The sequence below is a fragment of the Mus pahari genome, chromosome 18 (assembly GCF_900095145.1).
Source record: "Mus pahari chromosome 18, PAHARI_EIJ_v1.1, whole genome shotgun sequence".
Classification (NCBI taxonomy): Eukaryota; Metazoa; Chordata; class Mammalia; order Rodentia; family Muridae; genus Mus; species Mus pahari.
The window spans coordinates 50,197,117-50,212,239 of NC_034607.1; the positions used below are offsets into that span (position 1 = coordinate 50,197,117).

The window sequence follows — 15,123 nt, forward strand, 5'->3', positions numbered from 1 at the left end:
CTTGGGCGCTGTTTTGTAGTTTGTATTGTGCTTGTCAAAACTGTGAGACAATGTTTTCATTTGTTTTCTTGTGTTAGGTTTGGTTTCCTTTTATCTTGCCTGGTTTGGTTGTTTTGTAAGATGGCCAGCAGGCCACTGGGGACTGTCTGAGGTACCTCAGAACTCTCCTTATCACCCTGAATGAACTGTAGTGCCAGACTCACATGGAGATCTTAAAATATGTTCTTTCTTTGAAAATTTCACACACACACACACACACACACACACAATGTAATTTTTTTTCTCAACCGGTGGATCGTGATCCCCACAGGGGTTGCATATCAGATATCCTGCAAATCAGATATTTATATTACTATTTATAACAGTAGCTAAATTGCAGTTATGAAGTAGCCATGAAATAATTTTATTGTTAGGGGTCACCACAAATACTAGGAACTGCATTAAGGGGTCACAGCACTAGGAAGGCTGGCAAAGGCTGATGCATACCTTCCCGCTCCCTTCAGTGCTTCCTGGACTGTCCCAGTACATTCCTCTCCCAGTGACACCACCTCTTCCTTCTCTCTTCTCCTCCTCCTCCTCCTCCTCCTCCTTCCAATAATCCACCGAGTTCAATTCATGCTGGCAATATGTGGATAAATGTTTGGAAATTCACTGAATGTGGGCAAGCTGCCAGGGATCATGTTCCCAAGGAAAATGATTCTCGGGTACTCCAAAACCAGTACCTTCTCATCTAAGGAGCAGAGCCTTGCGAGTCCCTCTCCCATTCATGAAATTTTGACTGGCTTGATCTTGTGTAGGTCTTGAGCAAACAACTGGAACCGCTGTGAGTTCCTAAGGGTCAGATATAGCAGACCGCATTTCAGAGCACTCCCCTGTCCTCCGGCTCTGACTTTCCGCCTCCTTTTCCAAGAGGTTTGTTTCCTGAGCCTTTCACAGGAAGACTTGCTACAGAGTTGATCAGTCACTTATTTTCAGCACTGTGGTGGGGCTGGAGGAGCCGTGGGGAACAAGCCCGGAGAAGAGTGTGGTCGGCCTGTGTCCAAACCCCAGATATGGTCATGAATTCAGCAGGGGTAGGATTGCCACTCCCCCCAACCCCAAGCCTGCATCTCCCAGTGTACATAGACCTGTACTCCACCTTTGTTCCACCTGAGGAGGTCATATAGCTCAGTAGCCAGGTTAGACTTCCTCTCCCCTAATAAGGTCAAGTCCAGGAAGCCCCTGGAATTCCTTCTTATGCAAATGAGGCATCCCCAGCAATGGTGTACACTCCCTCTGATAGCATCCACACACCCTCCAAAGGTTTAATAGTCCTTGTTCCTCCCAATTAAACCAGCTGCTCAGTGAAGCTTTCTCCCTTTAAGTCTGTTTCTGGTCTAGCTCACTCACGGCCTGCTGTCTCCATCACCCCCAGCCTGTGCTCCAGCCTCGGTTTCTCTCTCAACCCGAGCAGAGAAGGAATGATACCAGACATGAGCCTCTGCATTAACCTCTGCTTCTCTGACCAAGGCGGAGGGCAGCACATCTGTGTGACTAAACAAAACTACTGAGAAGTCAGTGTGGCATCATCACCATTTAGCAAAACAACATCACCAAGTTCCTTCCGACCTCCCCCATCATTCTCAGATTTCCAGAGCTATCGTTGTCTTTTCAACTACTGAGTATGCTCTTGCCAAATGATGCCACGTCTGCAACTAAGAACCGAGGGCAGCCCTGAGCTCTAAGCATGTAGGTGAAGGTTGAATAGACAGAAGTCATGTTCACAGTCACCCTGGTGAGGCTGGGTAGACTTGGGCTATGTGAGGCTTTAAGAAGAACTGGAGGGTTCTGTTTTGGTTTTGTTTTGTTTTTGCCTGTACTGGCAGCACACACTATGATCCCGACACTTGTCCTGCAGAGGAGGAGGAGGAAGAGGAGGAGGAGGAGGAGGATTGGAGTTTAAAATAGAATTCTTTCCTCTAGCAGGTGTGTCTAGCCTTTTGGCACAGCAACATAACATTTTCATCTACAGGGTTCATGCTCAAGCGCTACAGAACTGAATTACAAATAGCCGTAAAAATCCTATCATATTTTAAGTTTACAGGTTTGTGTTATGCCCTGTTCATAGCTATCATGTGGTGAAATGTGGCCCGCTGGCTACAGACTGGATGAGCTTGCCAGATTCCAATCCAGGTAGACTTAGAACCAAAACACATGGTCTTCTATTTAAATTAAGGTTTTTCTTTTCAATAACATTGATACAAAAGGCAAATAATTGCTTCTTAGCATAATAACCAAACAAAAGAGTAACAGCAGAAATGCTAAATACGTTAGTATAGGACCCTATGGTAGATAATTAACAAGCCATTTTAAATGTTTTCAAATAATACTTCAAGACAAGGAAAATACTTGCAATAATGTGTAAAAGCCAGGCAAATATGTGAGTTCAGCCTAATTTTATATTAAGAGAAAACATGATCTGTGTGTAGAGAAAAAGAACTTAGAAAGGCTAGGACATGGCCCAGTCAGTAATATGCTTGCTATGTTCACAAGGACCTGGGTAGAGGGACTGAAGAGGACATTGGTGTCTGTACACATACACACATACACACATGAACATGTCAAACACACATACAAACATGTTAAACATGCACACATACACACAGTATTTACAAATGAGGGGTTTAAGGAAATTTTAGTTTTCTTTATTTTTTAATGTCTCAATGAAAACACATTAATACTGTTTTTTTATATAACGGAATTATTAACAATGTCAATGGTCACTTTACAATATTTTTGTACCAATTTAGTATTTAACAGAGTCTTAGCATTGGAGTTCCAAATATGAGGTGACGCTATGAATATGGTTAACTAAAGGAGAAGACATTAAAAACAAGATGAAAATCATTACTTTTTCATTTCAATTGTTATGGCAAAATGTGGTTGCCAAGTCGTCTAGAGTTCCTTTGCAGGGAACCCAGACTGTTGTGTTCAGGCACGGACTCTCTTGTGTTCCTCTCATGGTTACTTTTCCCTCTCTTCCTCTGCCTATCCCTCAGAGTTTCCCACTCTGTATCTGCTCCTTTTCAAATAATGTTTCCTGCAAGCTTCTATCAAGATTCTAACGTCTATCAAGCGCGCTAGTACCATACTTGAATCTGATTGGTGGAACCAAATACCTTTTTATTCGACCTGCAAGTTACTAAAAGCTCCCACTGTACAGGCTCTAGGGTAAAAGAAGCTTTAGACAGACATCCCCAGTTATGTTGAGGTGGATCCTGCTCAACACCCCAGTGTTAGCTGCTAGGTTTGAGACTCTCAGTGGACGCTACATCTCAGAACCTATGACTGCCAGGATGGTTCAGTCTCCTTTACAGACATTACTACAACCATCACTGGCTCATTCACACACACTCATGCCCACATTGCATGCCTGCTGATTCTGCCCCTGCCTCTGATACTATAGTGTTAGGGTCCTTGGATGAACTGTGATACTGTAGTAATAGGGTCCTTTGATGAACTCTGAAACTGTAGTAACAGGTCGCTTTGATGAACTAAACCTTGTTTCAGTTCAGGTTCTCTATCCTCACTTGTTAACATTTCCCCAAGCATCTTATAGATCCTGTCCACTTTGCAGTTACTACACAGCACATGATAATGTTCTTTTAACATGTCCCTTTCTGTTAGTCTTTGGGGACACTGTGGTCAGTTTTTCTGTTTTCTGTTCTTTTTCTTCTGGCATAAGCTGTCATGTTATGCAACACAAAAACAAAAGGGAAGATTTTCAGTTGTCAGCTAGAATAAAAATGTCTGCAGTAGGATGGTAGTTGTGTGCACACGACATCTGTGTATAACAGACATGTATAGAGGTCAGAGGACAGCAGCTTCCTGTGTGCATAACAGACATGTATAGAGGTCAGAGGACAGCAGCTTCCTGTGTGTATAACAGACATGTATAAAGGTCAGAGGACGACAGCTTTGTAGAGTTGGTTCTCTCATTCTGCCTTTACACGGGTTCCAGAATTAAGCTCAGCTCATCAGGATTGTCCTGCAGCTACAGGTAAAGTGCCTTTACCCACTGACCCATCTTCCCAGCCCCGCATTTGATACTCCTATATCACTGGGGCACTAATTTCTTATGTGGCTCTCATATGCAGTGTCTTAGACAAAAAACACACAAAATGAACAAAACACCTTTATGAGGTCTTACTAATGCTCACTAAACTCTCATGAGCTCTGAAAGTTTCGAGCTTAGCCTGTCACCACTGATGGGTGCTTTCCACAGACACAGTGATAATAAGGATACTGATCACCCAATGGGGTGAGATAGGAGAGTTTTGTCGCCATTGAAACCCAAGGATTGAGAAAGTTATCATGTCCAGGCACATGATATACTGCTATACTTAGGTTATATTTGTTCCCCTAGAGTTCATGAGATAGAAACACGGTAACCAGTGGGTAGTGTTGGTGTGCTAAGATCTTTAGGATGCAGGACCTGGGGGAAGGTAATTAGGTCATGGTTCTTCCATCTTGAGTTAATTTGAACGGTCTAATAGAGGGACAGGCTTGTCATATGTACACTTGTTCTCTTGAGGCCAGTCATTTTTTAGACTCTGACCTTTCCCTGCTCTAGTGCTTTCTGTCTCATGGAACTTCGCCCTCGGTCATACATTCCCGCCATGATGTCATCTGTCATGTTTGATGCAACAGCAATAATCTAATCTCCTGTCTTTAGTAACATCAGAAACATTCACATGCTGCACAGTTAGATATTTTATCACCAAAGTCCAAAATGGAGTAAGACTTAATACCAGGCAAGCTGTTTTCCTTGGCCACCATCCCACTGGAAGGACACATTGGTTGTTGTCCTGGTCCCTTTTTTTTCTAGAAGCTTCTTAATTCTTCCAGAATTAAGCTCAGCTCATCAGGATTGTCCTGCAGCTACAGGTAAAGTGCCTTTACCCACTGACCCATCTTCCCAGCCCCGCATTTGATACTCCTATATCACTGGGGCACTAATTTCTTATGTGGCTCTCATATGCAGTGTCTTAGACAAAAAACACACAAAATGAACAAAACACCTTTATGAGGTCTTACTAATGCTCACTAAACTCTCATGAGCTCTGAAAGTTTCGAGCTTAGCCTGCTCATAACACACAGCATTCTGGATTCCGAGGCGAGGGGTTTGAGGCAGCTTTCACTGGTGCTACACAGCAGAGCAGCACATGCAGCGAAAAGCGCAAACGTGCGTTCTGAGCCAAAGCTGCAGTGGGGCTGGGAAGTGCCGCCCAGGCGACTGAGCCCAGAAGTACCCTGAATTCTTCCTGCTTTTGATCTTGACTGAAGTTTTGACAACTGCACTTCCAGAAATCTTTAACTGTTGCCAATTTATCTCAACTTCCACATCTCGAGCTGTCCTATCGCTATATCGTAGTTACAGCGTTCCCATGTTTTATAGCTATAACGCAGTTATGGCGTTCCCATACAATGTGCATCCCTTGGGCTTCTTCGTCCCCACACCAGACTCTGCGTTCTAACCTGAATCTGGTTACAGTGTGAGAAGCCCTTTCTTCACAGCCTCTGATGGGGCGGACTCACTTTCCTCCCAGCCCCCTCTGCTATTCTCCCTGTCTCACGTGCTCCTGGTGCCGTGACCGTGTCCTTCGTTCAGTCCCCCTGGTATATTAGTATCCTCTTAACCACAAAGTCTGGCACCTGCTGCTCTCCCTACCCACAGTGCACTTCCTATCATCCTTTGATTGTTCCTGGTTAATTTTCTCAGACCTCATTAAAAAAAAAAAAAAAAAAAGTCAAGAAAGGCGTTCTTGACTTCTGAGCATGGAATAACTCCTGCGCATCATTGCATCATTCAGCTGTGTGATACCATGGACATTTCCCTCACAGCGCCTAGTGAGTGTATGTGTTTAGTGAAAGTTCATCTTTCTTCCTAGAATGGAACTCCATGAACACAGAGGATCCAACTGATAGATTTTGTTCCCCTTTGTATTCCTCATAACGCAGGGCCTGGGATAGCAAAAGTAGTCAATAAAATGCTTCCTTCTCTGCCTTTGTCTATCATCCAATAAATATTTATGGTGTATTTGCTGTGTGCCAGGCACTGTGCTACAAGCTGGGCATTCACTAAGATGAGGACCAGTGTTTCTGCTCTCACACCTCTTACCATGTGAAAGAGGGAGCTGATATGACTTGGCCACGGAAACCAGACTATAACCATCGAGGCAAATAAGTGACTAAGACGCACACAGCTATGAACAGTTAGGAGGGCCGATCAGGGGATTTCCATCTTCTTCCACTTAATATAGAAGACAAACAAACAAAAATGAGAAAGCCGTGGTTTCTTTACAGCTGTGGTGTTATGTGTGTGTGATATATCCATGTGGGCCTGTGGGTGCGTGTGAAAATACACACATGCTTGAACGGAGGTCACAGGTCAACACCAGGTATCCTTCTTGCCTTCCACTTTATCTTTCGAGATGGAGTCTTTCACTGAACCTGGAGCTCACTGATTTGGCTGGGTGCCCACTGAGCTCCAGGAGTGTGCCTCAGAGTCCCCTGTAACTGGGGACTAACCTACCCAGCTTGTACATGCCTGATGACCCACTCCTGCTGTGTGGCAGGCACTTTAGCTCTAAGCCATCTCTTCTGCCCCTAATAATACCTTTGAGTTGTATCATAAAACACACAACTCACCCATTTAAGTGATACACGGTCATGGCTTTTAGTGTAGTAAGAAATGTATAGTTATGAAACTTTCCAGAGACACTTTCATTACTCACCCTTCAAAGCACTTCATTCCCCCATACCAGTGGTTCGAAACCTTCCTGATGCTGTGAGCCTTTAATACAGCTCCCATGTGCTGACCCCAACCATAAAAGTATTTTAGGTTTCGCTACTTCATAACTACAATTTTGCTACTGTTGTGAATCGCAACGTAAACATCTGTGTTTTCCAATATTCTTGTTTAACCCCCGGAAGGGTTGCGACCCATAGGTTGAGAGCTACTGGCCTAGACTAACAACTGCATCTTTCTTAGCCCAGGGTAACGATGAATCCACTTTCCATCTCTGTGGACTTACATATTTATGGAATCATACAATATTTCCAATTTTGTGATCAGCTCTTTTCATTTAGTGTATTTTCCAAGGCTTATTCAACCCGTAGCTTGATTTCTCTCCCCCATCACCCTGTCTCCAGTCTCACATAGCCCAGGCTGACCTCAGGTTCACTATGTAGCTGGCAATGGGCTTGATCTCTCTATGTCCAACTCCCAAGTACTCCGATTACTGGCTCCCCAGCTTCCACTTCTTTTTAGCGCTGAATAATATTCCATTCTATCATGTGGAGCTTGGGGTTTTTGATTGTTTGCTTTTGTTTTGTTTTCCACGGCCAGAAACAGGAAGCTATTGCAGTTTTTTTTTTTTTAAATCATAGCCAAATTCAGTTTGTCATGTTTCTAGAAAAAGGTAAGTAAATATTGGCTGAGCCTTATAAAGATGGCAGTCATGTTGAGAAAGCTGCTTTTTATGACTGAACGTATTCACTCAGCTCACTAGTCTATTTAGTATTTCTGACTCACAAACGGAAGTGATTCTATTTTGGCATCCTCCGTCTTTCTCTTGTTGGGTCTCTGCTGACTTGCTGTGCTAAATTATGCAAGTTACTTTAACTGTTGATTTAACTCCCTCATGCTCTGTAAAATGAGCCCAGTCCAGCCTGCTTGTTTGCCAAGGCTGTTTGGAGACAATTTTTCATATGCTATGCATCATCAGCTCCCACAGAAGGCAGAAGGAATTTGACGTGTGGGGGATGTCTGGGATCCAGTCCAAAATTAGTGCTCATCTGGAAGAAACATGGACGCCTGGTGCTTGCTTGCTGGCCTTATTTGTTTTCACTTAGGGCTTTCCCTCTAAGGAACTTTGCAAAATTTATCACTTTAGTGATTTTTTTTTTTCTATATAAGGTTGGCTTTTTCTTTTGTAAAAAGACTGAAGTGGGAAAAGCCTTCTGAAGCCTTCTATTAGTTAACTGTGTATCAAAGAGAGTAATTTGTCTGACCTAGTTTGGTGACCTGGGGAAGGATTACCTCTAACATCCAGAATTTGTCCCTCCCCTCCCCTCCCCTCCCCTCCTCTCTAGTCCCTTAACTTCTCCCAAGACTGGCCTCTCTAGGCCCCTGCTTGGGATGTGAAATCCAACCAGATTTATCATTCATGTGCTCATGCAATATACTTTTGTGTGATTTGCAAAAGAACATAACAGATCCTCCCTTTGAAATGCTTGCTGGCCGACAGTTGCAATAGTAGGTCAGGCGAACGAGTACATGCCAAGAGCGGCAAAAAAGGGACATTCTGAGGGCAAAAACAGGAGCAGAGGTTTCCACTATGTGGAACAGTCTGGAGACTGTCACTGGGCTGAGAGAAGAGATAGAACTTTTAAAGGAGGGGCAGGAAACAGCATGTCAACCCTCCCAGCTGGATTCCTCAGACCACAGTCACCCGAGGTGCGAGGAGCAGCTGTAAAAACTAAACTTGCACAGCTACGAGGGAGGTTTTTCAGGCTACACACGGAATCCGTTCTTGGCCATTTAAACACCTGGAAGACAATAAAGGCCTTGGCAAAGTGCACACTTACACTAGTAAATGTAGAAAGACGAAGGATTGGCCAGAGGAGAGAGTTCACGCCTAGAGACAATGCAAGAGGGTGGTCCATAGGTCCAATCGAGGCAAAGGGAATGGAAAGAGGTGACTAAGTGCTTCATCGGGCCTTGAAGTATAGGTGTGGGGAAGGCAGTGGGAATACCTCTTGGGTCAGGGCTCCTTACTCTAAGGGGCACCGGGAGGAGCTAGAGTTATAAACACCTCCTCCAGTGACGCCAGGTGGTCGGCTGTGCCTTCCGATTAGCTACTCCGGCCGCCAATCCCGCAGGAGGCGGCGCTGTCCCGGCAGCTCGGAGCTCCGAGTGCGGCCGGCGCGGGCTGAGAGCCGGGGGAGCCGGCTGAGCCCGGTGGCTGGCGAGCCGGAACATCAGGCGCCGCCGCAGAGGTAGGCAGGTGGGCAGAGCGCGGGGTCCAGCGTCCTCGGGGACCGAGTCTCCCGGGTCCCTTACCCCGGGGACCAGGGCGTCCTGGGTTGCGGGAGAGGAAGGGGTCGGCGGGATCGGAGGAGTGGGACAGGGATGCAACGCAGGACGACGCCTCGCGTCCCGGCTCGGCCGGGTCCCGGGTCGCCCGCTGAGGTGGCTGGGGAAGGCTCTACGTACCTCGGGCTCCTGTGACGTTCTGTTAGAAAAGCAGGGCCCCTGGCTTGTGGTACCGCTGGGGGTCGTCGGGCAGGGGAGCTGCGGGGCAGCCCCGCGTCCCCGCGCGCCGTGGGTCCCATCGGCGATGCTACAGTTCGGCCTGCGCTTCTGATGAGCCGTGCTTTGAGGGGACCCCGGGATCACAGTTCTCCAGCTTTTCATTTTTAACACCTCCGCTTGCCCGACCGACCGTCCGACGCCAGAGCGTCCTAAGGTGACATACCCCGAAGTGAATCTGTCCCCGGAGAAGTTGAGGCACCCTGCCTTGCAAAAACTCTCCTCTGGCTGGGCTACCTGCGGGTTACTGGCCTCTTTGTGAAAGTTCCAGTCTTTGCAAGCCTGGACCTCACGGCTGTGTGTGTGTGTGTGTGTGTGTGTGTGTGTCCGTGTCCAGGAGGAGTGTGGAGAAGGCTGTTCTGGGCAGTGCCGCTGAAGGGCAGGCGTGCCCCAAGTAGGGCTAGGTGGTAAGGTTCTTTGAACAAGGCATGCTTTAGTCTAAAGACATCTTTTCTGCATTGGGGGTGGGCGGGACATAACCCACAACCCAAACTGTTCTAGAGAATATATGGGCTTTAGGGGTTTATCTAAATTTCATCAGTGTGAGTATAGGTAGTAACCTTCCTTCTTCCCTCTCTCGCTCTTTCCCTCTCTCCCTTCCTCCCTTCCTAGGACTTTAGCCTTTTCAAACCTCCCCCACCCCCTTTTAGGATTTGGAAAAGAAACAGGAAGTCAGAGATTCGGAGAAAAGAGCGTTCACTCCCCAACTATAAACAGTTTATTTTGTGCCAGTAAATATTTCCGAAGTCGCTGGAGGTCCTTGGAAAAACCTCAGTTTTGTCTGCCCCCTGCAGAGAAGGTAGATCCCCTTAGAGTTCAAAACTTAGAGAGGACATTTTTAAGAAGTGGATTATAGCCCCCGAAGCCATACAGTTCTGTCACTAGGGACAATGAAAGTGTTGAGAATTCCCATTCTTAGCCAGCCAAGGTGGAGCTCTGCTGGGTTACGGCTGCCTAAAGACAGAATTACACAGTGACGCAGGACGTCTCTTGTCTGGGCCTTGAGCTATCACAAAACCAAACTGAAGTCTTGAATTTCTTTTTATTATGACCTAGTTGTTGGGCACCAAAGATGTCAGATGCATGTTTGCATCTTTAAGCCTTTTCTACTTCATCATAAAAATGTATAATTACAACAACTAAAGACAAATAGACGTAGTTAACTTTGAATTTTCTTGTATCATTACCTAGCAAAGTTCTAGGTAAGAGAGATGAACTGTACTTTTCGTAGTTGGTACTTCTCTATTATTTGAGTTATTGGTGAGATTCCTGGCAGGGATAACAACTAAATAAATGGTTAAATCTGTGAACGTGGTCTTAGTATATACCCATTCTTTGTTTGTATATGGTCTTTTTAATTGGGATACAATTCACAAACCATAAAATCGACCCTTTGACAGGGTAGTGGGGCATATTTGTGCAGTTATCACTATCCAGTTAGAGAATAGTGTCTTCCTGCCCACGAAGAAACTCAACCTGTGGGTCGAGACCCCTTTGGGGTCGAATGACCCTTTCTCAGAGGTCACTTAAAACAATCAGAAAACACATTTACGTTACGATTCATAACAGTAGCAAAACTGTAGTTGTAAGTAGCAACAGAAATAATTTTTGTGGGGGGTGACCATAACAGGAGGAATTATATTCAAGGGTTGCAGCTTTAGGAAGGCGGAGAACCACTGCTCTGGGCCTGTTAGTCAGTCACAATTGCCTTTTCCTTGTCTCCTCGGCAACCATTGGCCTGTTTTCTGTCTGTGGACATTTCATATAGTATGCTACCTGGAGTTGTGAACCATAGGATAACTTGAAACATCGTGTGTGTGTGTGTGTGTGTGTGTGTGTGTGTGTGTGTGTGTGTGTATGTATTTGTATTAATTTTCTGTTGCTGTGCTAATTACTATGACCAAAAACAACTTGGGGAGGAAAGGGTTTTTTTTAGCTTACAGTTTATAGTCCATCATGAAGATAAGTCAGGACAGGAACTCTCACAGGGCAGGAGCTCAGGCAGGGCAGGAGCCTGTGGGGCAGGAGCTGATGCAGAGGCCATGGAGGGGAGAGGCCTCTGCACTTCTCAGGCTGTGCTCAGCCTGCTTTCCTGGACAGTCTAGGAACTCTCTAGAGGGGACACAGCTCCCTGGGGGCTGGGAGCACACAGGTTTGGTTTTTTTTCTTTTTGGTCAGCCAGACACACACACACACAAACCACATCACTAGTAAACCACAACCTTTCCTCTCTTGACTACATCAACCATTAATAAAGACAGTGCCCTACAGACTTGCCTCCAGGCAATCTGGATCAGGTCCGTTTTCTCAGTTGAGGTTCCTCTTCCCAGACAGCTCTAGCTTGTGTCAACTTGACAAAATCCAAGAACCAAAACAATTGACACAAAACACATCACTATCAAACCATAACCTTTTCTCTCTCGTTGTCCCTAAGACATCATGTTAATATTAAAATAACAATTATAAAACATTCCCACTTCTAAAAGTCCCATAGTCTTTTTAAAAAAAATTTAACACTTAAAATTCCAAAGTCGCTTTAAAATATTCAGTCACTCCAAAAACAAACAATCAAAAAACAAAAAAACAACCCCCCCCCAAAAAAAAACACAAAAAGCAAAACTCCAGTCTTTTAACTGTGGGAACCTGTAAAATAAATAAATGTTATATACTTTCTTACTCTAAGAGGGGAAAACTAGAGTACAGTCACATTCAGTTCACACAACCCAAAGTCAAAGAATGAGAGCTCAGGGTCAGGCATGTGACACTCATGATCTTCTGGGCTCCAGAGGGCATCAGCAGCTCTGCCTCTGAGGTTCTGCCGTTCACACCACACTGAGCCTGTCTCGGGCCAGTTCACTCCATAGCTGCTGCTGCTCCTTGGTGGTTGCCCCTTAGGACCGCTATCTCCAATACTCTGCTGCAGCAACCACATAGTGCCAAACCTCACCCAACTTGTCCCTGTGAACACTTCAATCCTCGTTCTCCTACTGCAACAGAGCCACACCTTCAACAGTGGCCTCTCCTGTCCTCTTACAGTGCCAAGGCTCAACTGCTTGCCCTGACATCTTCATGCCTTCAAAACCAGTACTATCTAGGTGACTCTATACATTACCAAGTTTGTCTGCCAGCATGAGATGCAGCCTTGGCCTTCTCTGGACCACAGCTTCTGTGCACTGACTCTGAGGAAATATTCCCAGAAAAATTTACCTCAGTAATGCTGGTCTCTTAATCACTGGTAAGATCTCAGCTCTAACTAACCATCACTGATTGTCCAAGTAAAGCAAAGGTCTCGCTTCAGGGGTTCTGGTCCCTTCTATCACACTGATTCTTCAACCCCAGCTGCCCAGATTCTTAATCCAAAGTATTGAATGATCCCAATAAAGTTTTTAAGGTACTCTGTTAGTGGCAATTTATACATGTTTGTTGCGGTCCTCTTAACCCTGCCAACTCCCAAATAATTGAGCTGCACTATTGTATTTATTTAACAAGCTTTAAGGGCACAACAGCCAGGCAATATTACTCTATTTTAATCCTCTCAGCTAATCTGGCCACCTCCCAGTCAGAATCCCAGTGAGACTTGCATTGTAGCACCGATCTGGCCATCTGGGCTCTTCGTGTTTTCTCATGGTGTCTCCTTGACTCTCCCCTTGCCGAATCCCCACTTCCTCTCTTTCCTTCCCTCATCCCCATGCTGGGAAGAAATCTAACCCTATTCTCTCTCCTGCTCAGTCATTGACTGATCATCTTTTTCATTGACCAATCAGAGAACAAATGAGGAGCAATGCCTACACAACGTTGAGGCCAGAGATACTTAGCATAAGGACTGCAACCACATATGAGGGCACAGAAATCAGCATTTGAATAATACAAGGATAATTTTTACATGGTGCACAATAACATTATGCCTACTGTACTCTCTCAAACTCCCTTCTGGAACTTCACAAGCCAGGCCTCCATTGTCTTTACCACTTGCAACAATGACATCTTCCACGCTCCCAAGAACAGCTCACTCCCTGAGCTCTGAGCACTCAATGGCTTTTTCCAAACTCAGTGGTGGTGCACACCTTTAATCCCAGCACTTGGGAGGAAGAGGCAGGTGGATTTCTGAGTTCGAGGCCAGCCTGGTCTACAGAGTGAGTTCCAGGACAGCCAGGGCTACACAGAGAAACCCTGTCTCGGAAAACAAAACAAAACAAAACAAAATAATAATAACAAAAGCATAGCTTGGGAGCAGATGTAGAGAACCATTAGGCCAAACTCAGAGAACCCCACAGAAGAGGGGGCAGAAGGTTTGTAGGAGGCAGAGGTGTCAAAGACACCACAAGAACCCAGCCCACAGAATCAACTAAGCAGGGCTTTTAGGGACTCACAGACACTGAACCAACAACCAGGGAGCCTGCATGGAGCTGAGCTAGGTCCCCTGCATATATGTTACACTTGTGTAGCTTGGTCTTCCTGCAGGACTCCCAGCAGTGGGGGTGGGAGGGTGTCTCTGCCTCTTTCAGCTGCTCTTAGGACCTTTTTTTCTTCTACTGGGTTGCCTTGTCCAGCCTTTATATGAGGGTGTGTGCCCAGTCTTATTGCATCCTGTTTATGCCATGTTTCATTGATGTCCCTGGGAGGCCTGCTCTTTTCTGAAGGGAAACAGAGAAGGATGAAAAAGAGGAGGAGGAGGAGGAGGAGGAGGAGAGGAAGCGAGAGTGGATCTGGGAAGGTGGGGGAAGGGCTGGGAGAAGAAGTAGTGGAGGAAGAGGAGGGAGAGGAAACTGCAATTGGGATGTAATATATGAAAGAAGAATAAATTTAAAAAATATGGTCCGGTTGATTATAGCAATAGTACATGTTCTGGTCCAATTTCTGTGTTAATTAAGGTTTCTATTGCTGTGATAAAACACTGTGGCCAAAAGCAACTTGGCGAGGAAAGGTTTTTTCTTTCTTTCTTTTTTTTTTTAAAAAACTGACAATTCATAGATCATAACACTCCGTCTCTGAGGGAAGTCAGGACAGGAATCTGGAGACAGGACTGCAGCGGAGGCCACTGAGGCCTTCTGCTTACTGTTTTTGTCCTCATAGCTTGCTCATTCTGGCTTCTTACACAGCTAGTGACCACCAGGGGTGGCCTTGCCCCACCCCCTTGGCCCGAGCCCACCCACATCCATCGTCAGTCTAGAAAGTATCCTACAGCTTGCCTACTCATGGAGGAATTTGCTCGGTTGAGGTTTGAGTCAGGTTTCGTGCTGGCGTGGTAAACACTTGGCCAAGCAAGCCCCTGATTTTACCGACTTTTTGTCTCTGACTCTTTTGACTGCTTTTGGGACCCTTTTTTTTGTTTTGTTTTGTTTTGTTTTCTCATACCGGGTTGCCTCATCCAGCCTGAATAAGAGTGAAGGTGCCTAGTCTTACTACAACTTGATATGTCTAGTTTGGTTGATAGCCTGTCCTTTACTGAAGAGAAATGGAGAAGGAGTGGGTTTGTAGGTGGAGGGGCAGAGGACAAGTTGGGGGAGAGGAAGGGAGGGGAAATGTAGTCTCAGATGTATAAAGTAATAGTAATGAAAATTAAAATAAGATTGTCCTCTTTTGTTTTGTTTTTCAGATGGGGTCTTGCTATGTAGCTCTGGCTGTCCTGGAACTCACTGTATAGACCAGGCTGGCCTTGAACTTACAGAGATCTGCCTGCCTCTGCCTCCTTAGTGCTGCGGTTAAAGGTGTGTGCCTCTAAGTCTGGAAGGTTGTTTGTGTTGCTGGTTTAGTTGTTTGAATCACTT

General features: G+C 45.5%; 1 protein-coding gene across 1 annotated transcript in view; it reads left to right on the plus strand.

The window, feature by feature from the left end:
• Positions 1–8,924: 8,924 nt before the first annotated feature.
• The window catches only part of Plekhh2 (pleckstrin homology, MyTH4 and FERM domain containing H2), a 111,867-nt gene continuing 105,668 nt past the window's right edge, over positions 8,925–15,123 (plus strand). The window contains exon 1 of the mRNA XM_021217699.2: positions 8,925–9,042. The gene's annotated coding sequence lies outside the window, so the exon portion shown is untranslated. The remainder of the gene's footprint in view (positions 9,043–15,123) is intronic.